Source organism: Ambystoma mexicanum, chromosome 6p, assembly GCF_040938575.1.
Source record: "Ambystoma mexicanum isolate Mex_15411 chromosome 6p, UKY_AmexF1_1, whole genome shotgun sequence".
Lineage (NCBI taxonomy): Eukaryota > Metazoa > Chordata > Amphibia > Caudata > Ambystomatidae > Ambystoma > Ambystoma mexicanum.
This window is the reverse complement of record NC_090935.1, coordinates 622,869,762-622,897,716: the sequence shown is the minus strand read 5'-3', so window position 1 is coordinate 622,897,716 and position 27,955 is coordinate 622,869,762.

The following is a 27,955-nucleotide window of genomic DNA, read 5'->3' as shown; positions in this document are numbered from 1 at the left end:
ATGTACTTATATTTTTCTACCTGAAACCTTGAGTCAGTGTTTGCTTGAGTCACAGTAATTGTGGTCCCTTTATGTAATCTCTGCTACTGCTCATATACTCTTGAGATAAGCCTGGCTGCTCCGCCACTACTACCACTCTGACATAGTGGTACAGGCTTGTACCAAAGGTAAAACTTGTATTGCCACCTGTGGTCTTAATTGTGTGTAGTGGTCCCTAAGGGCACTGCACAGGATTCTGCCTAACACTGGTGTACAGCGGTGAGGTTTTGGAAGTAGAGTGATTACACTTAGAGTGCTGCTGTTGCTTGGGTTCAACTAACCACAAGGCTAACACCACTAATTCTATTCAACTAAGAAATCATGCCAAATATGGACAGCTACACTGAAGAGAGTCTTCTACTCTATGCTGCTGAGGTTCTGAGAACCATGTGTAGGGATAAGAATCTCTCTGGTAAAGGAAAGAAATCTGAACTGATTGCAAAGTTAATGGGAAAAAGTCTGGAGAGTGGGTCAGAAGGACCTACCACTCCAGCAAATGTGGATTTTGATGTTTCTGATTCTGAGAGTGTTACTTTAGAAGAAGTAGATGAGTCCTTGCTAGGAAATCCTACAACTCCTTTGCCTGCTCAGAATGCACAACCTCTGTCCACAGGGACCCCCACTGGTCCTACACTTACTCCTGAGTTTATTGCACTTGAGAAAATGAGACTTGAATTGGAAGTGAAACATATTGATGCACAAACTACCATGAAACATCAAGAGTTTAGGCTCAGAGAAATGGAGCTAATCCATGAACTAGAAATGAAGAAACTGTCTCTAGAAAATGCTTCTCTCCCAGAGTCTTCTAGGTCTTCCAGCCCTAAGAAACCCCGCATGCCAAAGGAAATGATTGTTATGTATGAGACTCAACTTGATATTTTGGATTGGTTTGCAATGTTTGAGTACAATCATGGGATTCAAGGTATCTCAGGGAATCAGTTGATTCCTTGGCTTTTCTCTAGGCTCCCCCCTGTTGCTAGAGATGCTGTAATGGAGTTGGTTGGGGGAGGAGGATAAACAGGATTATGAGTGTGTGAAACTAGCATTAATAGCTAGGTGTGGGAAGACCCCTTCCCAGTATTTTAAGAGGTTTCGAACCCTCAAAAAGCATGATGGTACCCCTTGGGCTACCTGGGTGTGTGAATGTTTGAAAAACTTAGATGGTTGGCTTAAGGGTTACAAAGTGAACACTTATGAAGGTTTGAGGAATCTTGTAATGTTGGAGTCTATTTTTGATGTCTGCTCTCCTGAGCTTAGACAGCACTTGGCTGATTCAAAGGAGATAGATCCTAAGAAGCTAGCTAAGGCTGCTGACTTGTGGGTTGCAACAGGGATACTCACAAGGATTCTGGGGATACTCAGAAGAAGGATGAGGGGAAGCAGCCAAAGAAAGACAACAAAGAGAATTCCAATAATTCCAATCCAAAAGAGGGCCCAAAACATAACCAGGGTAAGCCACAAGGTAAACCGAATCAGGCTAGTGTACCACCTGGTTCCACACCAGATGGAGGTCAGAGCAAACCCCCATTCCAGAGAGCTTTTGGGAAATGCTTTGTTTGTGGGTTACCTGGCCATGTGAAAGGAGATCCCAAGTGTAAGGGTAAACCTTCAGGGATCAACACTGTCTCCTTAGACTTCTCGCAGGTGGATGAAGTACCTATGACAAGTGTAAACTTTCAGCTACTAGCTAATGAGCCCATGAGAGTCTCGGCTAGTGTTTCTTTAGTGTCCTTGGGTCTTTGGGAACAACAGAACCTAGATGTCTATAACTCAATCCCAGATAATACTAAAGAGTGTTACAAAGATAGTGTTCTTGTGAATGGTCAGGAAACCCCTGCCATCCGAGACACTGGAGCCAGCATAACTGTGGTTGATGAATGTTTTTTCAAGGTGGAGGGTGTTGCTAAGGCACCCAAACACCTAACCAAGTTAGCTGGAGGCCCTGTGCAAATGGTTCCCCAGTTACCAGCTCTCATCCAATGTAATGACATGACTGTCAGGATACCTGTAAGTGTGCAAAATAATGTACCTGGGAGGGTCCTGGTGGGTAATGACCTTAAAACTCTTGGAGTTGTGTCTAGTACCCCCAGGCCCCCCAGCTGAAGGAAGCAGGGGCTCACAAGGTCTGCAAGGGAGAGAACCTTAAGAGGCTCTCCTGGGGACATTATAGGAAGCTATCACCCCAAGTCCACAGGACTTACTTACTGCTATTGCAGGACAAGAAAAGACAAAGGGGAAAACTAAGTCTGCCAGCAAGAAACCAGCAAGCACTCCTGTGCCCAAAAGGACATCCCTGAGACTGTCCAAAGTCACACCTGTGACTCCCACACCAGCTGAGGCTGAGTGTGAGGTTCAACCCTGTATGGTCAAACTAGATACTGAGGAATCATATCTAGAAGAGGATCTTACCTTGGTAGGAGATCTTGACCCTGTTGACCATCCTGAGCTGCAGTCTTTACTGGCAGAAGGTGGACCCAACAGGGAAGATTTCAGTAAGCGACAAAGAGAGTGTCCTACCTTGGAAGGTCTTCGCCAACAGGCAGCTTCTCAGCTCAATGGGACTGAGCCTGGGAATTATAGGTTACACAGGGAGGATGGCCTCTTCTACAGTGAACCAACTGAGTCAACCCCTGGAGACTACAAAAGACTTTTAGTACCTCTAGTGAACCGACTCCAGTTTCTGCAGTTAGCCCATGAGGTACCTTTGGCTGGTCACTTAAGTTTTAAGAAGACCAAAGAAAGGCTATCTCTGCACTTCTACTGGCCCAAGATGGGTACAGAAGTAGACAAATTCTGCAGAAGCTGCCACACTCGCCAAACCTCTGGCAAGAGTAGATCCAAGAATGTGGCACCCTTAGTGCCTCTCCCAGTGGTGGGAATTCCTTTTGAGAGGGTTGGGATTGACATTGTTGGTCCTCTTGACCCTCCCACATCTTCAGGCAATAGGTTCATCCTGGTTGTAGTGGACCATGCCACTAGATTTCATGAAACCATACCTATGAGGACTGTTATGGCTCTGGATGTGGCTAAGGCCCTACTTGGTATTTTTACCAGGGTAGGTTTTCCTAAGGAGGTGATATCTGACAGGGGATCAAATTGTATGTCCCACTACATGCAAACCATGTGGAAAACCTGTGGAGTCACCTACAAGTTCTCAACTGCCTACCACCCCCAAACCAATAGACTGGTATAGAGGTTTAACAGAACTATGAAGAGCATGATAGGTGCTTTAGAAGAACCCCTTAAAAGAAAGTGGGACCTTCTACTGCCATGCCTTCTCTTTGCATATAGAGAAGTCCCTGAGGAGGGAGTAAGATTCCGTCCCTTTGAACTTCTCTATGGCAATCCAGTCAGAGGTCCATTGGCCCTGATTAAGGAGGGGTTGGAGAGTGCTCCTTCCCCCAAGCCAGTCAGAGTGACTGACTATGTGATAGGTCTCCAGAGGAGAATGTCACACATGCTGGCAGAGGCAAGTGATAACATGAGGGCTGGTCAAGCTCTGGTCAAACATTGGCACGACCAGAACGCTAACATGGTTGATTTTACTCAAGACCAGCTTGTTCTTGTTATGGTCCCAAAAAGGCAGAGGGCCTTGCAGGACAAATGGATAGGACCCTTCAAGGTTGTGGGTAAACTTGGAGAGGTGAACTATCTGGTGGACTTAGGCAATCCTAAGGAGGCTCCCAGAGTCTTTCACACCAACCGTTTAAAGGCTTATATCTCTAGACCTGACATAGGAGCTCTGCTTCTAGCTTCAGCTCAGGAGGAGGAGGAGAGTGAACCTCTGCCTGACCTCCTCAGAGGCTTACCTTAAGATGAGCAAGTGGAAGGAGTTAATCTCTCTTCCAGTCTCACACCTGACCAGCAGGATGAGTGCAAGTTACTGTTAAATCAGTTTGCCTCCCTGTTCTCACTTTCACCAGACTTGACCCCTTGGGGCCAGCATGACATACACACTGGTGACTGTTTGCCTGTCAAAAGCAGGGGGTACAGAATGTCAGACAATAACAGATCCCACATAAGGAATGAGGTCAACCAGATGCTTGAACTCAGGGTTATAGAGCCCTCTACTAGCCCATGGTCTAGCCCAGTTGTGCTTGTACCAAAGGCAGGATCCAAAGAGTTGAGATTCTGCGTGTACTATAGAGCTCTAAATGCAGTCACCACGACTGATGCCCATCCTTTGCCTGGGACAGATGAGCTGGTGGACAAACTTGGCGCAGCCAAGTACCTCAGCACATTTGACCCAACGTCAGGCTATTGGCAAATAGCCCTGACAGACCATGCCAAGGAGAAAAATGCATTCCCCACCCCAGCTGGCCTCTACCAATTCAAGGTAATGCCTTTTGGATTAAAAAATGCACCTGCTACATTTCAGATGATGGTCATTCATGTTCTGAATGGGATGGAGGACTTCTGCATGGCATACTCGGATGACATTGCAGTGTTCAGCCCTACATGGAAAGAACATGTTGAACACCTAGGTTATGTTTTGCAGGCTCTTGAACAGGCCCATCTGACCATAAAGGCAAGCACATGTCAAATTGGTCAGAGTTCAGTGGTCTACCTTGGGCATGAGGTAGGAGGAGGTGAAATAAGGCCATTGCCTAGCAAAGTATAAGCTGTACAAAACTGGGCCACCCCTACTACTCAAACTCAAGTGAGAGCCTTCCTAGGTCTCACTGGGTATTATAGGAACTTCATAGAGAACTATGGGACCATAGCTTCTCCCTTGAATATCATCTCCTCTCCCAAATTTCCTAAAAAGATCAGGTGGAATGAGGAGTGCAATCATGCCTTTAAGGTCTAAAGAACGCTCCAGTCCTAAGAGCTCCTGACTATCACCAACCCTTCATTGTACAAACTGATGCTTCTAATGTAGGTATAGGTGCAGTCCTTAGTCAACTGGATGAGAAAGGTAGGGACCACCCCATTTGTTTCATCAGCAGGAAGTTAAAGGATCCTGAGACAAGGTGGGCACCAATAGAAAGAGAATGCTTTGCTATTGTGTGGGCACTGAAGAGGTTTAGACCATGCTTGTATGGATCTACCTTCACTATTCAGACTGACCACCAACCCTTGTGATGGCTGATGCAAATGAAAGGGGAAAACCCAAAGTTACTCAGATGGTCAATCTGTCTGCAAGGATTTGATTTTTCCATTGAGCACAGAGCAGGAAGTCACCACCAAAATGCTGATGGTCTCTCTAGGATGTTTGTAACCGACTAGAGGTATGAGGTCCATCCAGAAGTGGATTAAATCCTCCTGTCCCTTAGTCTGTGGGGGCGAGTGTTAGGGAGAATTCTCATTTATGGCTAATTTCCCTCACCTAGTGAGTCCCCCAGCAGCTTTTCTGGACTTCCGGAGTTTATTTCTTTCCACTTGGTAAGAGTGTGAGCTTTCCCCCCCCACTCTTACTTATGTTTTGCCATGTGTATTTCTCTGTGTTTGTGATTGTGGACTCTGAAGTACCCCACTTCAGTAGCCCCCTTCTTTTTGTGTGTCACACAGCACCTTCAGTGCGTGGCACAGGATTGTCTTTGAGACTTCCCCCGACACCATTTCTGAGGCTGACTACAGTCCCTCAGAAGAGGGTAAAGTTGCCATTAACTTTACTTAGTCAATCTACCACAGATCCAGTACACCCCATCTTCCATGGAGTTCTAGAAAGGGTTAATTCGTATCCCTTTTTATCTATACCTCCTAGAGCATTGTTTCGCTCTTTTAACATTTAGACTTGGCTGGTGGCAGTGGTATCTACCCTAACTTTTCTACCGTGATTATACTAGATAAACGTGGTATTGTTCTTGGCTATTATATTAGCCTCGAACATAAAGCCACTTGACCAAATTGTCTTTCTTTTGGCTCCGGTTGGGTTTATTCGCCATTTCTTTTTGTTAAAGTCCTTCTTGTGTTTTACTTTGCGCGGCAAACTAGGTTTGCCTTCTTTGTTCACTGTCTTTTGGCGGGCTTCTGCTCAGAAGCCCTCCACCAGGCGCCTGGGTGTCTAGGTGGGCTGAATGTGAGGGAGGGGTGTAGTCACCCCCTGCACAGGGTATCCTAAGAAACCCAAGTCAACTTTGCCATGATTGGTTGAGGTGGTTGTCCAGGCTTGACAACCCCCCTGCTGGGTGATTGACAGCCAGGCTACGTGAATGGGGATTTTGCGCATAAAAGGCAGGTCTCTTGGGCTAGAAGTCAGAGAGTCACCACTGGAACTACAAGGAACCAAAGAGAAGTGGAGAGAACGACGGCTGCTGCCACTACCCCGCCCCGGTGAAGCCCTGCTGCAGTTCTGAGCTATCTACCCTTTGATGACTAAAAGAAGATCCAGTCCGGAGTCTTCTTCCCTTGAGCCTGGTGGGGATAACCAGCTCATCTTCCACAGCCAGAGGATCCTCTTCCTTGGTCGAAATCGCTGCATGCTGCTGTAGTGGTCCGGATAGCCATTTGAAGAGCCTCTCTTGTTTTTAAGGAGCGCACTTTGTATTCCTCGTCACTGCTGCCGGCCTCATCCCTGTGTGGTGCAGACCCCCTTCAGACGTCCTCCTTCACAACGAAGCTCCAGAAACCGTGGGTCTGCGGGAAACCAACAGGAACAACTGCCAGGGCACCAGCTGCACCATTGGAATAAGGTACTGTGTTCTACTTGAGGAAACTGGGTGAACCCCTTTTCTTCATCTCCAAGGCTTGCCCTTGTCTTTCCTCCCTCTTATAACTTTTGCTTCCGAACATTGACAATATCGAAGTACTCTTGGCTACGTTGAATCATGAACTGTCTGACTGTGTGGTCTTCGGCAACAGACCCCCGGTGTCACTTGACCCTGGCTCTGCCCCTTTGACTTTTGAACTCCTGTCTCTGAGTGTTTCTCGATTCTGTCTGCCTAACCAAAATATTGCCTGTATTTTTTGCCTCCAACTCCCTCTGGGTATCTCAGGTGCTAAGTGTGTTTTGCCCCGGTAGCATTTCATTTCACGGATACGCGCTTATTTAGTAGACCAAAACTGTCAAAAAGTGATTGCTGAGGCTGGCCACCAGGGGGCGCACGGATGAACAACTCCTTCATGTGAGCTCCGTCCCGAGGTCCCAGAAAAGTAGATTGATCCCCCACTTGAGATCCCCCACCTTAAGTACGCTCGACGGAATGGTGTGGGAGAGGATGTCTACCATGACATGAAAAAAATCTGGCGAAAATCGTGCAAGCATTCGTGGAGGAACGTTGAAGGTCCCGATCGCCGACTTAACTGCGCAACTCACGTGAACTCCAGAAGACTACGGAGGCGACTGGAAACTTGTACAGAGATAGGAACAGCCTGGAGGGAAGCTGAGAAACGTGGTGGAGAGGGAACATCGATCGGAAGCAGCAGGACCGATTTGGAAAGGCGATCACAAGCAACCAACATCAAACACAGCACGGCGCCTCTACTTGGTGAGTTGAATCCACTCCCGGACTGAAACACTACGCGGCCCCAGCCCTCTCCGTCTCAGATCGCATCCCATAGCGGCACCGCTCAAACACACCCGGCACTCCGCGCGGAGAGTCAGCCACGTCCAACTGGTCCCATTGCGAGAATCGGCATTCGACCCCAGGCGAGAACAATACTACCAGAGCGGTTGCGAGGGCCGAGTGACCGCGCCCTCGCGCCCGATTACACGGAGCGAGAGAGACCCCTCTCTCACGGCGTGAGCAGACCCAGAAGGGGGGATTTCTGTGAGGAGCCAACGAGTACCCTGAGGTCCATGTGACGACACGCCCTCAGGCCGCATTCTACACAAGCACCCCCAACCAACATAAAGCATATCATACTATAACAGAGGCCTCGCAAGCAAAAACGCATGGTATATACGGCAAGAGACATAAGATAAGCCGTAGGCACTCTGTGAACCCAGCGTATTCGTTGGAGGTAAAAGAAGGGAGGCACGCAGAGAACATTGAACGAAAAAGTAAAGACCGTAATACACTCATATACGCGTGGAACCACGCTGAATCCACCCACAGAGAGCGCCCCCCTCAGATCTTGGGAAAATCAGAAGAAAGATAGAGATTAAATTAAGAGAAACCAAGATGGTGAACGCTCCCTGTGACCCAGTAATCAGCGCTTCTCACCCAGAGACACATATCGCAGGGCGGACAACAAGAGGGGAACAGCCCAAGACACGGGCGAACAACTTCACCAGGACTGAGGGTAGGGCCCCCAAACCTGGGGAGTGTGCCTCCTCACATACTCTCCTGCTGGTCGTGCCACTTCAACCCAAAACTTGAGAAGCAGCATCGGGCGTCTTGAACCAGGTATATGAATGCGAAACAGAAGCTTGCCACCTACGCTTACAACCCGACTGCTTCCCACTCCACCGACCCCAAGATGGCATCCACACCGACTCCGGGTGCTGAAACTACCGCCACTAAAGGGGACATAGCGGCGCTACTGACTGAAATAAAAAATATGAGTGCCAGTATTGGCGGCAAAATTGACAAGCTCACACAACGGCTGGATAAAATAGAAGACAGGATTGAAGGAGTGGAAAACAACCAAGCCTCAATAGACAATTTAGAGACGCAACTGGCTCACAGAATAACAAGTCTGGAGGAGAGAGAAGAGGAGATCAAGCTTAAGATGGACAATTTGGAAAATCGGGAGAGAAGGAACAACCTTCGCATTTTTTCAGAATCCCAGAGCAGGAGGGGGAGACGGAGGCAGACCTTAAAAAAACGCTTCACAATATCATCAAACCTCTCGTAACAGATGACGACATTGATGAGCCCAAAACGGAACGCATCCATAGAGCAGGTGGCCCGCCTGCAGGCCCGAGGTCAGTACTTGCGTGGTTCCACCGCTACCAAGATAAGACCAGAGTCCTTGAGAAAGCGAGGAGTGGAGGCACCATCACCCTAGGGGGAGCACAAATAACAATATATCAGGATCCCTCCTCCCTGACCTTAGCTCTCAGGAAAATGTGTAGACCCCTAACAAAGTGGCTGAAAGAACGAGATACCCAATACAGATGGGGATACCCCTTCTTCCTCTCCTTTGAACACGAAGGCACAAGGATCAGACTGAACTCAGAAAAAGACATTAAAACGTGCATATCGGATTTGCTTGGAACACAGGACCATGGAGAAGATCGACAGGAACCTGCAAGAGAGGGGAGGGCATGGCATACCCAAGGCCCAAGGCGTAAAAGGGTGAAAGTTTTGAGGAAATATCGTAGAGGCAACGTATCAACAGATGGCGGTGACTGAATTTCAATAATCATGGAATATTTGACATATATGTCGCTTGATAATGATGAGCATGTACATTGTCTGAGGTAAGATTTCAATGACTGATGCTCGAACTGGAACTCCAAGATGATACCAAAGAGGGAAAGATGGGGGCTCAATTAGTAATTTGTTGTATTATTTTTTGTACAGGGACCGTGAGGTAACAGTCCCCACTAGTGGTTCGGTGCCGAGACAGTCTCGTCAACTGAAACCGGTCGAACGCCACCACATGGAGGGAGGGGGGGAGGCAACAGGGAGGGGAAGACGGGCTAAGGGGAAAACTGAAGAATGGACTAGTGCAGAATACCGAATGCACAAAAATGTCACGTGGCTACTTGAAATTAGAACAAGTCGGCAGACACAAATGAATGATGTGCATAATCTCGGACTATATAAAGATGGCCGCTGATGAATCCCAAAGCAGGGGCTCCACAAGGGTGGGAACGCTCAATGTCAAGGGTCTTAACTCACCGACCAAGAGATCACTGCTCTATAGAGAATTTCGTCGCACCAAAATTGACATCCTCCTCTTACAGGAGACCAAGTACATGAAAGGTGAAGAGAGGCCCGTACTGGGAACACGAAGTGGAATAGAATTCTGGGGCTCAGGCCCATTGAGGAAGGGAGGTGTGGGAATTCTCATTAGGAAAGGAATTGATTTCAATATTGCCTAGACCTGGTCAGACATGGAGGGTTGCGCTTTACTAGTGACGGGAACCATTGGAAACGTGCTATCACAATTGCCACAATTTACACCCCCAATGTGAACCAAATGAGATTTCTCGCCAAAACAATCCCCAAAATCATGTTAGAATCCTCTGGCCATGTCATCTTGGGAGGGGATTTCAATATATGGGCCAACCCCACACTAGACCGCAAAACTGCAAACCCCACACCACAAGACACTACCAGACAGACAAACACTAGTTTTGCCGAAATGATGAATCTGTATGGTATGGTTGATGTATGGAGACAAATGCACCCCAATGAGAAAGCCTATACATTCTTTTCAGCCACACACAATACCTTTACTCGCATTGATTACATTTACCTCACCAAAGAAGTCCACAATCACTCAACACACTCAGAGATTGCCCCAATCACATGGTCTGACCATGATATGGTCACCATAGATGTCCAATGGGAGCATCTACCGGGTAAAAATGGAAAATGGAGGTGTAACGAAACCCTGTGGAAAGACCCTGTCTTTCAGACGGAGTTGGAAATCGAAATTACTGAATATTTTAGAATTAATAACACAGGTGAGTTCTCCAAACAAGGTGTTTGGGACGCGGGGAAAGCAACTTGGAGAGGTATCCTTATAAGAGAGGGCGCTTGGAAAAAAAGAGAGAGAACATTGATTGAAAACAGAATTAGAGAGGAAATCCACCAGCTTGATAAAGAAGCGAAAGAGGGGGACCCCCCAGACCAGAGTAGGATAGATGAGGCAAGGAAGAAAAGAGAGGAGCTCCGCCTTCTAGAGCACAATCAAATCACCCGCAAACTCCTGCTATTAAAACAAAGGTTCTATGAGAAAGGGGATAAAGCGGACGCATTATTAGCGGCCAGATTGAGGGAACAACGAGCAGAATGCAGTGTCCAAGAGATAGTGGACGGGGGGGCCGACACGGATGTTAGCAAAACTACTATCCCTGAAGCATTTGCAGACTTCTATGAAGCGCTATACACCCCGGAGACAGTCCGAACTCGCACGACATTGAGTCATATTTAAACAAAATAGCAATGCCCAAAATAACCTATGCAGAGTCAGCCTGCCTGGAAACCCCCATACCAGGGGAAGGAATACAAAACGCGATAAAAAGATTGACCCTAGCTAAATCCCCAGGAGAGGATGGATATACGGCTGGTTTTTACAAGTCATTTAGTGCCCAACGTACCCCTTTCTTGGTCGAGCTATTTAACGAAATCCTGGAAACAGGCAAACCACCTGACTCCTTTGCTAGGGCCCTTATCACAGTGAACCCGAAGGAGGGAAAGGACCCCAAAAAATGTGGATCGTATCGCCCCATATCTTTGTTAAATGTAGACGCAAAAATCTACACAAGAGTCCTTGCTGCCAGAATTGAATCACATATGCCCCATCTTGTCCACCCCGATCAAGTAGGCTTCATACTAGGCCGGCAAGGAGCCGACACTGTGCGCAAGACACTTCACCTAATACATGCCTCTGCAAACATGGAGGGAGACCCAACCTTGCTCTCCATTGATGCAGAAAAAGCTTTTGACAGGGTCAACTGGGACTTTCTAATGTACCTCCTGCGCAAGACTGGCATAGGACCCAGGTTTAGTAGGGGAATCCAGGCAGTATATACAACACTTAGAGCATCGGTATCCGTCAACAGTGAATATTCCAGGTGGTTCAAACTAAAGCGAGGTACCAGGCAGGGATGCCCACTGTCAGCTATTCTGTTTGCCCTCTCACTTGAACCACTCGCACAAAAGATGAGAAGCGATACACAGATAGAGGGAATCCACTTAGGCCAGGCAGAGTACAAAGTGGCACTTTATGCTGATAACATACTCCTACTTCTGACCAACCTGGAGACGTCCGTCCCCAGAGCCATGTTCCTCCTCGAAGAATATGGGCGCATTTCCGGTTTTAAGATCAACCAAGCTAAATCAATTCTGCTCCCTCTAAAAGGGTCCGTGGAGGAAAATGAAATCAAATATTCCCCTCTTGGCTTATGCATCGAGCACAATGAGTTGAAATATCTAGGGATACAAATTACAAAGAGCATAGAAACCCTATACGAAGCCAACTTCCCTAAACTCCTTAAAAACTTCCATGCGGACCTCGTTAGATGGAACAAATTAACAATATCCTGGTTGGGGCGCCTTAACGCAATAAAAATGGTCTGTCTCCCCAGATTCCTATACCTCTTTCAAATGCTACCCATTCACATTCCAGAGAGCTCCTTTCTAGAGGTTAAGAGGGCAATCCTACAATTCCTGTGGCAAGGGAAGAAGGCAAGGATAGCATATAACACTTTGACACTACCCAAGGAAAAGGGTGGGGTAGGCCTCCTGGACCTCAAACAATATTATAAGGCAGCCCAGTTACGAGTGCTAATCCCCCATTTACAAAACCAGAGCGAACCACAATGGATTGCAATGGATAACCATTACTTCCATCTGGCAACGGTCTCAGAGTGGTTGTGGGCCCCAAGAAAGAGAATACGGACTAAATCAAAGGTGCATCCGATACTGGCAACTATCTGCGACATATGGGAAGAAGGCGCAGAGACGAAAAAGATCACCACATGGCCATCACCCATAAGGCACTTATGGTCCCTGGGCATAAATAATCATATCCCCAACGTTGAGAGATTCCAGACTTGGTACGAGGCGGGGTTGGAGAGGGTGGGTCAGCTGGTGCGGAGCGAATCCTTCATAACACTGCCGGAGCTAACAGAAGCGCTAGGTATAGGAGTATTGTCCACATTCCACTATTTACAGATAAAACGAGTTTTGACCAAACAGGAATGGAAGGAGAAATTGAGTAGAGAACTCACCCCCTTTGAGAAACTACTCAATTCCAGAACAACCATGAAGGGCCTAATTTCCATCATGTACAAGATATTAATAGAGGCGGGAAAAGGAAATACAGAACATCTCAGGGTAAGATGGGAGGGGGACCTGAGGACAGACATAGATGGGGATTCATGGGATGAGATGTGCCGCGCAACATTCAAAATCTCAATATCGTCTCAATGTAAAATGCATGCTGTTAAGCTCTTACACAGGTGGCAATATGATCCAAGCAGGCCATCCAGAATGTATCAAACAACTAGCCCCTTGTGCTGGCGTGAATGTGGAATAATTGCCGATTATTGGCACATGTGGTGGGAATGTCCACGAATTAAGGTTTACTGGGACGAAGTCCTTGGATGGATCAGGGCCATAGATGGTATCCAGAGACTTGCAGACCCTTACCTAGTTCTCTTTGGGTTTGAAAAAGATGAGGATGAATGGAGAAAAGTACAGGGTCTGGCCCCGCATCTGTTGCTTGCCGCGCGAGCACTCCTAACAATAAAATGGAAATCCCCCATAGCCCCTTCCGAAAAAGAATGGGTCAATGTGGCAATGAATATGTGCACTATGGAGAAAATAACGGCATCCTTGCATGGTAAATTGACTCAATGTGGTACCCTATGGGCAGATTTCCTGGATAAATACGCACCTTAGATAGTGAATGGGGCAGACACCGCCCAAGCTTAGTTTGAATTATGCGCCCCCACGGTAGAGTAATGACACCCTCTTCAATCCCAGCAATACACGATTGGATGTCACAGAGAAAGACCAAAGAAACTGAACTGAAGTGCAAGAGCGCCCCCCAACAAAGGAGATCCCAAATAAAATGGAGTAAAATATCAAGTACAGAACCCGTAGACACATTAAAATTAGAATATACACACAGACATACACTAATTTAGGAGTTATAGACCCAGCCTGGAGGGTGGGAGGAGGGGGAGGGGAAATTGATTGAACGAGAGAAGTAACTCGTTCTGCTCTGTCAAAATGAGTCGCCAGATCAACCTGTGACTGTACGATACTAAGCTAGGGTACCAAAAGGTACAATATTTTCATGTTCTTTTGTTGTTCACTTCCTCTTTGTTTGCTTCTGTGACAATGGCCCTCATTAGGACCCTGGCGCTAAGTGTTTAACGGTGCCGTAAAAGGCTGCGGTGCCGTTAAACACTTAGCGCCTTACTACGAGGTCCCTTTGCGGGACCCAACCTGAACGGCTGGTCTGGACCAGCCGTTAAAGTAGGGGACCCGCAAAGGGACCTTGGTGCTAAGTACGGTACTGCAATTTGCGGTACCGTACTTAGCGCCTTTCCCAGTCCCATTGAGCCCTATGGGGCAAAAATGGGAATGGGGAAGGGCCAATGTTCAATGGGGAATTACCGCCCCGCCAACCTTGGGATGGGGTGGTAATTCCCCATTGAACATTGGCGGACTCGTTACAATACCGGCACCAACCATGGTGCTAATAGCGCCATGGTTTAGCGCCAGTGTCGTAATGAGGGCCGATATTTTGACATACAAATATGTATGTATGAACACTCATAGTTTGCTTACTCTCGAATGCGAGAAAATTGTTTCTTTTTCTTCTATGTAAAACCTAATAAAACCAAATAAAAAACAAAAAATAAAGTGATCGCAATCGTATTCGCGGTAACGTGTTTTGTTCGTAACACCAGTTCATTCAAACACAGGGTACTTACCTTGAGACATACTGTACAAAGTGGATTGGTTACTTGTAGTATATTTAACGTGTGGTTTTTGTTTAAGTTTAATAGAAGTGTTGTGTTTATATCGAATGGTTTAAAAATAAACGTACTTATAATTTTCTACCTGAAACCTTGAGTGAGTGTTTGCTTGAGTCACAGTAATTGTGGTCCCTTTGTGTAATCTCTGCTACTGCTCATATACTCTTGAGATAAGCCTGGCTGCTCCGCCACTGCTACCACTCTGACAAAGCGGTACAGGCTTGTACCAAAGGTAAAACTTGTATGGTCCGGTATTACGAGCCCGGTATTAGCATGTTGTTATTATCGGGTCGTTATTAAGGGGTTGCTCCTTGGCAGAGGCGGTATCGGCGGGTCCCGTGATGGCGCTATCGGGGGGTTGGAGGCCCATTAGCGGCATGGCAGTATGGCCATTACCGGCATGGGAGTTTGCATGTGCTTGCGCACTCATAATCAGCCGCTATTAGCGGCGTCAAAGGAGCACGGACCCCCTACTTCCTCCATGCCGGTAATGACCCTGTTTTTAGCGCGATTCTCGTAATGAGGCCCTACATCTGGTTTTTCCCTCCTCAGGTATCTCTCCACCTTCTTCCTTTTGATCAGTAAATTTAGCCCATTAACGTTTAGTGATAGGGGTTTCAGTTGTTCAGTGCTAGCCATTTGAATTCCCTCTGGTTTTGTTTGCCCTGCATGGTGCGCCTGTTAGATCGAGGTGTGGCCCTTTGGTTCCTCTTTGCCTCTCAAAGCCTTTCCCCTCTGATGTCGGTTACTCCCGGATCCTGCCCTCCCTGCCCTCCCTCCCTTGCACCCAACTCTTCCCTTCCCTCCCCTTCCTGGGTGGGTTCAACTGGCCTTCTGCAGGCAGGATATCCCAATCCCATTCCAATGTCCCATCCTCCCCCTTCCCCGCAGGTCAGTTATCGGAGCCTCTATTTGTCCTGAAGCACTCCGCTTATGTTAGCATTGCATACGCCCTCCCCAGGTGAGTCGTCATGATGGTTTTGCTTCATCAGGTTGTGTTTTCAATGGGTGCTCTCGGATGATCGTCACCTTCTGCTCAGTCTCCTGCCTGAACAGTGTGTTCCTGGATATGGAATGATTTACTGCCCTTTTTGTTCTTTTAGACCTCAACGTGGACCATTCCCATGGCTTACGGGCAGCGAGTTGGTTGGTCGGGGGGGGAGGAGCTTGTTAGTGGTTCATCCTCGATTCCTAACAGGCTGTCCCTTGCTCACAAGTCGTGACTTTGTGCTGCTTGCCCTGCCAGTGGAAACTCAGTCCAAATTGCAGGGTCCATCTGTATCTGATATGCTGGGCTCTCAGGAATTCTAGGACCGTGCCCATTCTCCTCCTTTTGATGAGAGCTATTTGTGTTAGGTCTTGGTACAGGAATATTTCCACGCCGTTGTATGTAATGTGCTTTGCGTTCCTATCCTTGGGCAGTATTAGTGCTTTGATCGTGTAACTGTGGAAGGACGCTAGTACGTCTCTCGGTCTCTTGGTCTCGCTCCTGGTTCCTGTGAATCCTGTCGAATTGGATCTCCGTGCCTGGGTCCGAATCTAGCAGGTCACTGAAGATTCTCCTGAGTACCTGCTTTAAGTATTGGTCTGGCGTGTCTCCTCTGGAAGGCATTTGACACGTATATTGGATCTCCTAGGTCTGTTCTCCAAGTCCTCTGCCTGCAGCTCTATGTTTTGGGTGGCCACCGCCAGTGTTTCCAAAAGGGTGTCCGCTTTCCTCGCATCTTCTGTCAGTTCCTGGATGGCACGCTCGTTGGTGTCCACCCTCTCCTCTATTTTGTTAAAGTCCCTTTTTATTTCCTGTATTCCCTTGGCCAGGTCTTCCCTCAGAGTGTCCATTTGCTTCTGGCCTGCTGCCATGATCTTCTCCACCATATCGCTGAGGAACTGCTTGAGCATGGCGTGGGTTACCGGTCTGTCTTGGTCCTCCTGAATAGGGTCCGCTTCTGGTTCCATGGGCCATTCCCCTGTGGGGTGGTCCCCGGCCGGATCGGATTACTTTGCCCATATCTTTGTTAGGGGCCCCCTTCTGCGTCTTTTTGTTGTGTTTTTGAGGGCTGACAATATCTCTTTCATCCTGTTTCCCGACATTGCGGGCCTGAGTTGGTGAGGTGTTTGGTCAGGATCACGCCGGATTGACCCTGGGGTCAACACTTGGTTGTGAGATGATCTACTCCGGGTAGCAGGATGTAGGTGCTCCCGCCCATATGCACTTTTTGTGCCCCCTTTCTGGGGGTTTCTTTGTATTTGAGCCGGCGCCCTGTGCTTGAGGTCTTTGTCGTCCCCCAGGGGTGACCGCGTGGTTGTGGGCGGTTTGTGCAAGCTTGTAGACTATGTGCCTCGTCGAGCAGTGGGAGGTCTCCCTTCCATGTGGAGTGCTTACTTTCAGTGCCCCTTTTGAGTCATGGCATAGGTGTTCCCGCCCGCTCCTCCTCTGCTGGAGGGTTACCTCTGTGGTGCTTGAGTCTTTCAGCGTTCCGGGATCTGGGGCTATCCTGTCGGGCCCGGAGCAGCTTATAGGCTGTTTCTGCCTTACTTAGGGGAGGATCTTGCAGCCCCTGGGATTGTTGAGTTCCATTTATGTTCGATTGGCGGGTTTTTTAGGGGGTCTTCTTGACCTGTTGTTGCCTTCCACTTAGTACTAATATGCCCGGGGACAAGGGCAGCTGTTTGTACCCCTTTGGCGCGGGTCCGGCTTGCCTTCTGTGTATTGTTTCAGTCCTTTGTGCGCCTTCTGGGATTCTGAATCCGCTGTCGAGGTGCCGGGGGATCCCACTCCCAAGCTGACTTAGGTGGCCGGAGTCGGTGGGTCTGGTGGAGTGTGTGGGCTGCGAGGTTGGAGTGCCGGAGCGTTCCATGAGTAGACTAGGTGCGCTGGTGTATTCTGTTGGTTCGCGGAATCCACGGCATCCCGCACGCAGTTTAGGTGAGTGGGCTCTCGTGTGTGCTGGGCCTCTTTTTCCTGTGTTAATGTTTGGGGAGAGTTCTCTAGGACTGGCTGGATTTAGGTTTTAGGGGCGAGCGGCCAGGGCCAGTAGGAAGTTCACCTTGCAAGAGTGCTGAGTGCCGCCTCAGCGCTTGTCCTGGTTCTTGGGTCCCATCTGTTGTCTCCGGTGGTGTGTGCCGTCCTTCGGTGGGCGGATGCCTCGGTATGGGGTTTTGCCTCCCTGAGGGCTGAGGTCAGTCTCACTGTGTGTCCTGGACCGGTTGCACACTGAAGTTGAATCTACGGCGTGGGGTTGCAGTGCTGCAGCCAGAAGGGTTTCTTCTTAGCCAGTGGCGGCCAGGGGTAGAGTTGTCCAGCGAGGCCAATGGCCGGGAGAGCCGGGGTAGGGGTCGCTTGGTTTACACCCACAGGGCCGGTTCTCCTTGCTGCTTTCCCAGTCTCTGGGGCCAGTCCTTGCTGGAGAGCTGCCGGATGATGGTCCCCGCTTGGTGTCAGGTGAGACGGGACGGTCTCGCCAGACAACGGTTGTTGCTGCTCTTCTGGCATTACTACGTTATGGTGATGCAGTGCTTTGCTGCGCTGGCCAAAGCCTGCCCCGCAAGAGCAGTTCTTTGTGATCTGACGTTTCGTGGTTTCAGGGTTCCCCCTTTGTCCTGCTGCTGTATGGTGTGCTTGGTGGGTCCCGGGGAGGGCTTATTTCGCTGTTTTTAGTGCATCAGGTTCAGCGCTAGTCCGGAGCGCGGGACGAGGTGTTCAGTGACACGTGCCCATCTTGGAATCCCCAGTGTCCTTGTTCTTAAGTTCAAGATCCCTATCCTTTACTTTCAGATCCCTGGCTTTAATGATCACTTGCTGTGCCAATTCCTCTTTCTTAATATCAGCTTCTATTACCAAATTCATCCTTAATAATTCAAGTTCCAAGGAATTCCCTGATGAAACATTGCTGGAGGTCGGAACAGAGGCAGCAGGAATGGTGGCGTTCCCAGAATCAGATTCAACAACAAACCCAGGGGCAGGGTCCTCATTGGTTGCAATTCCCCTTCATCATGAGCTTCACAATCAGTCTGGTAGTCCACCAGGACAGCTATCAGCTCAGCCCTAGACTTATCTTCAAAGTCTAACTCCCTGGCTTCAAAAGTACTATGGAGAGCCTCTAAGCTCATCCGAATCAATTTACCATTCGCAATAGATTCCATTGCTTGTAATGTAGTTATCTAGTACACAACTAAACCTCAGTTTAACAAAGTGTAGATATTTTGTAAGTTGCAAGGTTACACATTGCTTCTTAAAACCATTCGCTTCCCACTGCTGCCACCAGTGTAAAGACTGGCGGGGGACATCTGCACTCCTGCTCTCTATATGGCAGAATACCGCAGCCAAGATTTTCTGTTCGGTAGCTATGGTCGAGCAATCAAGGCTTCAGCTCTCAGGAGGTGATGCAGGCTGGTTTTTAAGTACAGTGTAGTCCCCAAGCACCCACAAAGGAATGTCCACACACTATGTTAGTGATAAAACAGTTATTTTTATAAATAGGCTCAAGTTATGCACGCAATCACAATAACACACTTTGTGCTCAAGTTAATCTAAAGTGGTAAATATAATATATATAGTTTCTATGTGGTACCACAATTACTCTTGGATTCCATTAAAATGCATCAGCTGTATTGAAAGCAGGTTGGTTAAAACAATAGGCAGAATACTGGGCCCCTACCACTAGGCACCGTTGTGTATGAGGATCCCCCCACCTGGGCAAGCTGTAAATAAAGATATAATACAAGCCCAGTCCATATATTGCATATGAGTCTTATTTCCTTCTAAAAAGGTTCTACTGCCCCAATGTACCTGGAATAGCAGAGTTCGACATCGGGTCATCGACGGATCCTTCTTGAACGGCTCCCTTTAAGGCAGGAGCCACAGATTGACGAGCTGTGAAGGTAGCAGCAGTCAACCTTCTTCTTCAGGCTCGGCTTTGAGATTATGCATCAGTTTCGACTTCAGCTTCTGAACGATTTATAGCAGTGAGAGGCCCCGAGATATACTGTTCTGTCTCTCATTCACTCTGCTGGGTCACACTCAGGAAACCAATCACTCAGAAGGGCATTCAGACAGTCAGGCAGCCAATCAGGCTCACAGTGCATTCAGGTCAATCTCCTCCCTCCAGAGACTCACAACAAGTAATGTGTATTGGGACAAGTACCCAGCCATTCAGCACTCCACACTACATTCATACCAGTTTCGGGCCGGGCTCTCTCAGTCATTGTATTACATACCAGAAACCAGACAACCATAACATGAAGTGCATATTGGTCATAAACTCCATTCACCCAGGTCCCACCCACAGGGTGTACCCACAACATAGTCTCTCGGAAGGCTCCAGCCAGACTGGCCTGGACTTCCCCACAATACCATATGGAACTTCCACCCAAAAGCCAGTCAGGGGAAAGGGACAGAGTCAGGGCTTCCCAGGACTTTGGGAAAAACAAGGTAACAGGCAATAGAAAGCAAGAGGCCACAGGGGCCATCTTGTCTTCTATCAGGAATCAATGGCAGGCCTGATTATCCCAAAATGGAGGATACTCAGAGCACCTGTCAAATTCAGCATGGAGCGTCCACCAGCCCATACCCTGCTCTGTGGGCCACACACAAGTGCCCACAACATACACTAGGGGTACAGGGTTGTACCCCCACCCATGGGTGCCATAAGGCTATCAATAGGGTCTGTACACCAAACCAAAAAGAGGAAGTGCTGCACTGCCAGGAGTCCCACATGGACTCCTGTGCAGAAAACAATGCAGAACACACATGAAAAAGGACTACAGAACAAGGACAGGGAGGTCCTGTCACTCCAATGCATTTCCAGCATCACACTTGCGTGCGTCTTTGTCTCTCTGCTGCCAACCCGGACCCTGTGAGCCATGTGGCCGATGGGGGGTTGCCTGGCCCTGGGCTGCTGCCCCTGAATAAAGCTTGTGACCGCCTCAGGGAGAGGCACGTGCCGACTGAGAGAAGAGGACGTGGAGCACGGAGGAAGTGGAACGGCGGCACTGCGGGCACCTCCCCCGTGAGTGGAGGTAGGAGAGCCGACTACGGCGATCCCAGCACATAACACCAGGTCAGCACCCGCTGCGACGACCCGGTTGGAGTGCAACCTTGACGACCGGGACTGCTGCAGCGACAGCACTTCGTGACCTGCTGGACAAATCCGGCGTCAGGTGAGGAGGGGGGTGCTCTGCGTTGCGGGGCCTGCTCTGCCTCTCCATCGCGGCAGCCCCAGTGGTGAGTGACCTCCTCCCTGTGACAAGACACCCCTGACCTCCCAGTGGGGTCAAACCTGCTAAGCCCGTTCCATCCATACAAACTATTATAACACCGTAAGGAACAAAGAACCACAAATAAGCGGAGCGGAGGTGGGCCGAGCGCAGGCTCTGTCCTCATTCGTCCTCCAGGTGGGACGCACATCTGGGATTCAACTGACACACAAGACCCTAAAGACTCCCGTCAAATAATCTCCTGTGGGCCCATGAGTTTACGAGAAGATACTAGGTGAGACTGCGACCTAGCCCAGATTTCCAAACATACGGGGAGCGCGTGTGGGCGCTCACGGCATATACTTGGCGCCACCCCTCCATCACATCATCTTCAGAGACACATACCCTCCTGGCTAAAGCTTTGTTCCCTTGGACCACAGCGAGGCCTTAACTCTCCCAATTCACTTGTCATCCAGATGAATACAATAATGCTGGGAACCCCTGGGGGATCATAAGGTCGCCCCATACCGGAACTGGTTATCCAACCACGGACAGATAGGGCGGCGGCGGCCAACGAGGCAGACCTTCTGGCAAGACACACATTTCGGACACTGAATGTGAACCGAGCATTGCGGACCACCCCCAGACTCCTGGTGAGAGCCCCCTGGGGACCGTGGGAGAGCGCTGCGGCCGGGCTGCAACCATACCCATACATATATACCCCCTATCTCCTGGATGGATCACAGGGGGTACATCTACCCTACATGCTGAAACCACCATTCCCATTGGTGAACCATCATAGAAATGAGCTTAGGGCCCTTTTAATTGGCAGCGTTTCATGCAGGTGGATGGGAAACAGAATAACTCTGTACACCAATAATCAGACCATCTCAGGAAGATGGCAACATCCTTTTACTGTTTTATTATCAATTATCTAAAACAGGGAGTTACAACGGACATCAATGGACGTCACACAGCGTTCTCTCAAAGCATTTCATTAAAAAAACAACACTTTCATAGTAAAAACCCGTCAAACATGATGTCATACTATGCCGCAAATAAGGAAAACCTACGGGGGATTGTGGTTGGTTCACGGGGAACATCTAAGTATACTTTCTATAAGGGGTCGGGTTGTGATTGGGTCTCTACAGTCAGGTGGACAACTCATGCCCACCCCTACTGCAAGTCATCTTCAAAAGTTATTAGAAGCACAGTACTCCATAGGCTCTCAAACTATAAGGCCTTTCATTATATGGCCTTCTACAATTGGTTGGCACTCTTGTACCCTTCTGGAACATTTGCTTCACTTAGCAGCATGTGAGCTCAGACCCCAGGTGCCAGGAGGTGCACTAGACTGTAGCTCCCCACCCAATTAGCCCAACATCTCTCATCACCCATGCCGTCTGCCATGGAGATTGTCTTTGAACTTGTCCTTGCAATGTATTCTTGTCTCTGGGAATATAAGGGAGTATGGGCACACATTTATCATAGTTCTAGAACTGGGTACCCAACTCTATTTCCATCTTGGGCTCTCATGACAGGAGAATGCAATTCGGCCCATTTTCCAGCATTTAATTGTCTTGAATTAATAAAACTTGGCACACATGGTGTTCTTATTTTGCACCTTAACAAGGGATAGTTCAGCTTCTCATGTTCTCTGCCTTCAAGAACAGATAACCAGTTCTTGTCTGCTTTCAGTCTTGAGATCAGGCCAAACAGCCCTTCTCATTCCTTCCATGCTCCCAGCTAATTATTTGCTTCGACACAGCTTTCACCAAAATTGTTAAACCGATGTCCAACTTCTATATAATGGCAGCTTCACCTGCAGTCTATTCACTACGTATAGCCAGCTTCTATGATCACTTAGTCTACTTGAGTAGCTTCATCTGTACAGTTATCAAATGATTTGCATTTTCTACAGTGCTCTTCACACGTGCAATCTTCATTTCACATATGAAAGTTAACTCGATTCATTACCTCATCATCATTTTCTATAAGGTCGATACATTCTCTTCTTCAGCCAGTCTTCTCTGTGTGTCACACTCGTTGCTTGTGAAGTCACCAACTTATATTTCTCTCTTTTTCATATTCCTTCTTCTTAGTGGATACCTTTTCTCGAAGACTCGACGCAGAATAGTCACAACTGCTGGTGTCAAGCATGGCACTATCTCATACTGCCAGCACATAGGTAATATGCGGGTGGGACGTCCTGCAGCAGGGGCAGTTGGCTGCCCCTCTACACTACCCCTCGGGTTGATTCATCGACCACACCTTCATTAATCTCCACATTTGGATTTCTTCTCTTGAAGAGGTGCTTCTTCGGGGTCCAAATCGTCATCACTCCTCTTAGGGATTGTGCTGATTTTACACGTTCATCAACAATCCAGGTCATGTAGCTGCATTGTCCATTTGGATTATGATAGACCCATCATCCCACGTACTTCTTGTGATTCTTTGGATACCGGAACTTCGTTCCCTTAGGTGCTACGATGCTGTGTATTTTCTGATATCCTCATCTGTCAACTCCTTGGGTCTCAACCCTGATTCAACAACGATCATGACCTTCATTCTACTGCCTTCTTCGCTGTCTTCTTAAACTGTGTAATTATTATCCTGATCACACAGAATCCAAACATCACCAATACTTCCCCAAGAAGCTTGAAGAGGTTTGCCATCCACTGTGGAGCCCATGGAAATATGGACGCGGACCATCTGTCATCTTTTGTCTTCTGTCTCATCTTCCATCTTGTTGTGCAGGTTTGTCAGCAACGTTCTGGCCGCTGTCAAGGTCCCATTCTCATTATCATGAACAGGTGGGAACGTGCAACATGATGGCCCAATTTTGGCCCAAACTCCTCCATCCGTCGTTGTGATCATGTCAAGGACATTAGTTGTATGGCTCTCAATTCTTCATGATAGCACTAAATCCCTTTATGGTGGTGTTGATGGTCTGCAGAAGTTCCCATCTGGTAATCTGTAACCATTTGGCGTTGGCCATTGTCTGGATCCCAGCTATAAAGATACCCATGAATATTGAGGCAGTCTTGCTGAACAAACTATGCTAATATGGGATTCCATCAAAGGCTTCTATTGATTTTGCTGAGAAATAATTCTCCCTCCCTGTTCGATTTAGACATTCGAGCAATCTTCTCCTTCTTAAATGGACATCTGCTTTCGAATATTCTCCTATGTTCAGGTCACTCTGAGGAATCACTAACGCTGGAACATGGATGAGCACTAAGGAACATGTCCCTCCCACTCCTTGGGCAGCTTCATGTAGGTAATGGACCCACAAGCCCAATAATGATCCATCAGGATGGCTGTCCCTTCCTTCATGTGTGGTACATCAAGAATACGGAATCACTGGAGATTCTCACCAGCCTTCTTCGTACCATTATTTCTAAAACATAAGGACGTATCATTCAGGGGTAGTATCTGCACTGGTCCTCCTTTATCGTCGACCCATGTCAACAATCTTGCAATCTTCGGCCATTGATCTTTGCATTCTTTTTCTGCATTTGCCACAACTGCTTCCCAGTGTCCGGTTAATGCTGCTGCTTTGCACACAGCCAGTCTATCAGCACATCCTTCTGGAGTAAGCACTGTTCCTTTGATTTGTAGTTGACCTCTTTCCCAACATTCTCGTATTTCCTTCCCATTATTATCTTTGTATTTCAGAATATTGTTTTCTTCAATCTTGTCTCCAGCTCGATTCATTCCAGGCTGTTCATATTTTATTATTTGATGCCTTGTTTCTGGTTTCTCTCTTGGCTTTAAATCTTGCACATAATTGTCTTCTCTTCAATATGTCGCTTTAGTCATCCACACCATGGATGCTGTTCTGCCTTGGAACTGTCCTCTTGTCAGGCTGTCATGATGCCTACCCCCGGGGATCCAGGCCAAGTCCAGCAACCCCGGAAGTAGGCATCAAGTTACCCCAAGCAAACCCAACAACCCCCGCTAGGGGCTATTTGGGTGCAGTCCTGGTGCCTATGGCGCCAGGCTCATATGGAGAGTCAGTCCTGGCGCCATAGGCACCAGGCTCATAGATTAAAACGTACCTGATGCAGACCATGCTGCAAACTTACCTGATGAAGGCCATGCTGCAAGAGCTCCAAGCCAAACGAGGCTTGGAAGGGACTATTTTACCTAGGGACTATTTTTTTACTCGGGTGGAGCTGGGGAGGAATACTTAACTGGGACTACTTTGGAGGCTATTTAAACCACGACCGAAGAGCAGCACACGCTTCGCGTTACTCTGCATCCAGCAGCGTAACGCTCACCGTGCCTGCAAGTCTGCATCCAGTCTTCTGCCACGCCCGCCTCGAGTTTGGAGCTCCTAGAAAAAGGGAGAAAGAAGGAGAAAAGGTTAGAACAAGACCAATACCTTTGATCCTTACCTGAATTCCCGATCCATCGCGCCTTCGAGCTGGAAGAAAGAAGTTATGTCACTAGTTTGTGCGGGTGAGGTGGTGGTCTGAGCCAGGCTGATTCCTTAGGTCATATACAGCTAAGGGCAGGCAATATAGCCATCCTCTTCAAAGTTAGCTTAGTCTTGGCAATCCTTTCTTTAAGGAGGCAGTTGAGTCTCTCACATATCCCGTTTGCTTTCAGGTGATAAGCAGAAGAAAACTTGTGTTTAATACTCAATAATAGTCCTATCTGTTCAAACACTTCATTATCAACATGTGGCCCATTATCGGATCTCAGCACTTCACACACACCCAATCTTGGGAAGACTTCACGTACTAAAAACATTGCTGTGCAAGTGGTGTCAGGGTGTGTACATGGACCTGCCTCAATCCACCTAGAGAAGGGATACACCACCACTATCAGATACCTTTATCCATTACATACTTGGAGCATGTCAACATAATCAATATCTAAATGCTGAAAAGGACCATTCAGTCGAAGTATTACTCCTCTAATCGTTCTCAGTGTATGCCCAGCCGTAAACGTTTGACACACGATGCAATTCACTTCAAAGAATGCAACATGCTCTAACAAATTTGGAATGAACCAGTCTTCTGCAATCATTGCAGCAAGACCTTCCCTAGTTACATGGCAGGGTAATGCAGCTGCTCAAGTGCCACTTTTAGCAATGCTACCAGCATCACCAGCTTTCCAGTGCTATCTTGTCGCCATAATACTTCTCTGGGGGAACACCCTCTTCTTTTTCATAACTCCTGCTCTTCCTGCAGTGCTCTCCCTTGAATCTCCATTAATTGGGTCTTTGGCAAATGATTAAACCCTTCTTGCATTACCATAATCATGACTACTTTCTCCTTGACATTTGGAGTGTCAAAACCTGAGATATCTGGGGAATACACAACCTTTTTGGCTTCAGCATCTGCAGCTTCCTTCCTGCAAGAAATTATATCTGTTTAACAACCGCTATGGCTACTGGGATTTGTAGTGCCTTAAGGAGACTGTCCAATAAAGATGCGTGCCACACTGGAGTGCCGTCTGCTCTGAGGTAGCCCCTCCTTTTCCAACGTGCTAGCCCTGCATGTACGGTTGATGTCACATAGGCAGAGTCACTGTACACCATCACTTCCTGCCCTTTGTGTTTCTCCAGTGCCCCAATAAGCGCTACCATTTCTGCTGCTTGCGCTGAAAAGTGAGACAGTAGCCTAGCACTTGCTACTATTTCAAATTCCCCATTTAATCTATGCCTTACTACAGCTGCGCCAGAATGCCTTTCTCCACTAGTCTGATCAATTTTCGAAGAACTATCAATAAAGAGAATTTCACCTCCTGGCATAGTATTTTCTTTCATGCAAGGTAGATCATCATAAAATTACACATAATTAGCACAGTTATGCACATGATCACCTTCTGTTCCTGGCTCGGCTACAAATGTGGCAGGATTCACTATTTTACATCTGACAATTTTAATCGTTGGGTTCAAAATCATTACTTCATAGGTTGAGGTTCTCTGAGATATCAATGTACCTTTGGGTTTCTCTAAAATGGCAAACAGAGCATGCTACACAAAGAGCGTGATGGAGCAGCCCATTACAATACTTGTAGACTTAACAATTGTGAATGCGGTGCTGCCAATGACTGTTCGCAAAGAAAGTGTCCTTTCATAACTGGGTCTAAAATCCCACTATAATAAGCTAGAGGCTTGTACCCAATTGTAGTCCTCTGTGTAAGCACTGCTGTCTTGACTGTCCCATTTGTGTGTGAAAATAAATAGAATTCCTCAGCATAATTGGGAATTCCTAAAATAGGGGATGTACAAATTGCTTTCTTCAGTTCCTCAAACCCTTCCTCCTTCTCCTCAGTCCATTCTATTTTAACCTTCTTCACCTCTGCTTTCCTTAAAGCTTGCAAAAGGGGTCTCTTGTATGAACGGAAGTCAAACAACCAGGCTCTAACATAATTGCATAGTCCCAAACATTGTTGCATCTGTTTTACTGTGTGCGGTTTTCATAATCGCCTCTGCTCTTTCAGGTGTCACCTTTTTTCCCTCATGTGAAATCCACTGTCCTATGTATAACACCTCTTCATGACAATATTTTAGTTTCTCCTTGTCTACCTTGTATCCTTTGTCTGCTAAAATAGTCATCAACTGAATCGAGTCCTGTCTGCATGCATCTTCTGTAGTGCTACAAATTAAAATGTCATCTACGTATTGTATCACTGCACTTTTCAAATCAACATTGCCCAGGTCCATCTGGAGGACGTCGTTAAAGATTGATGGAGACTCACATTACCCCCGGAGCAAACAAATGTGTTTAAGATGAGTTTGGCGAAACATAAATGAAATCATGCCTTGTGAGTCCTTGTGTAATGGGATTGCGAAAAACGAATTTTTCAAATCAATCACCGTAAAATATCACACTTCCACCGTTAGACTGCATAGTATCGTCGCTGAGTTAGGAACTAGCAGAAACTCTGCCTCTACAATCTAGTTAATGGGTCTCATGTCTTGTATGAATCTCCACGACCCTCCCTTTGATTTCTTTATGGGATACACTGCGGTATTATGATGGCACCAGAATACCTTGTTTCTTCAGTACTTAAATGGTCTTGAATATACCCTTATCAGCCTCTCAGGACATGGGATACTGTTTTGCTCGAGGTAAAATTGCACCTGGCTTCAGCTTTATTTTAACTGCCCCCATTCCCTTTTATACTCCTATGTTATAAGGACCT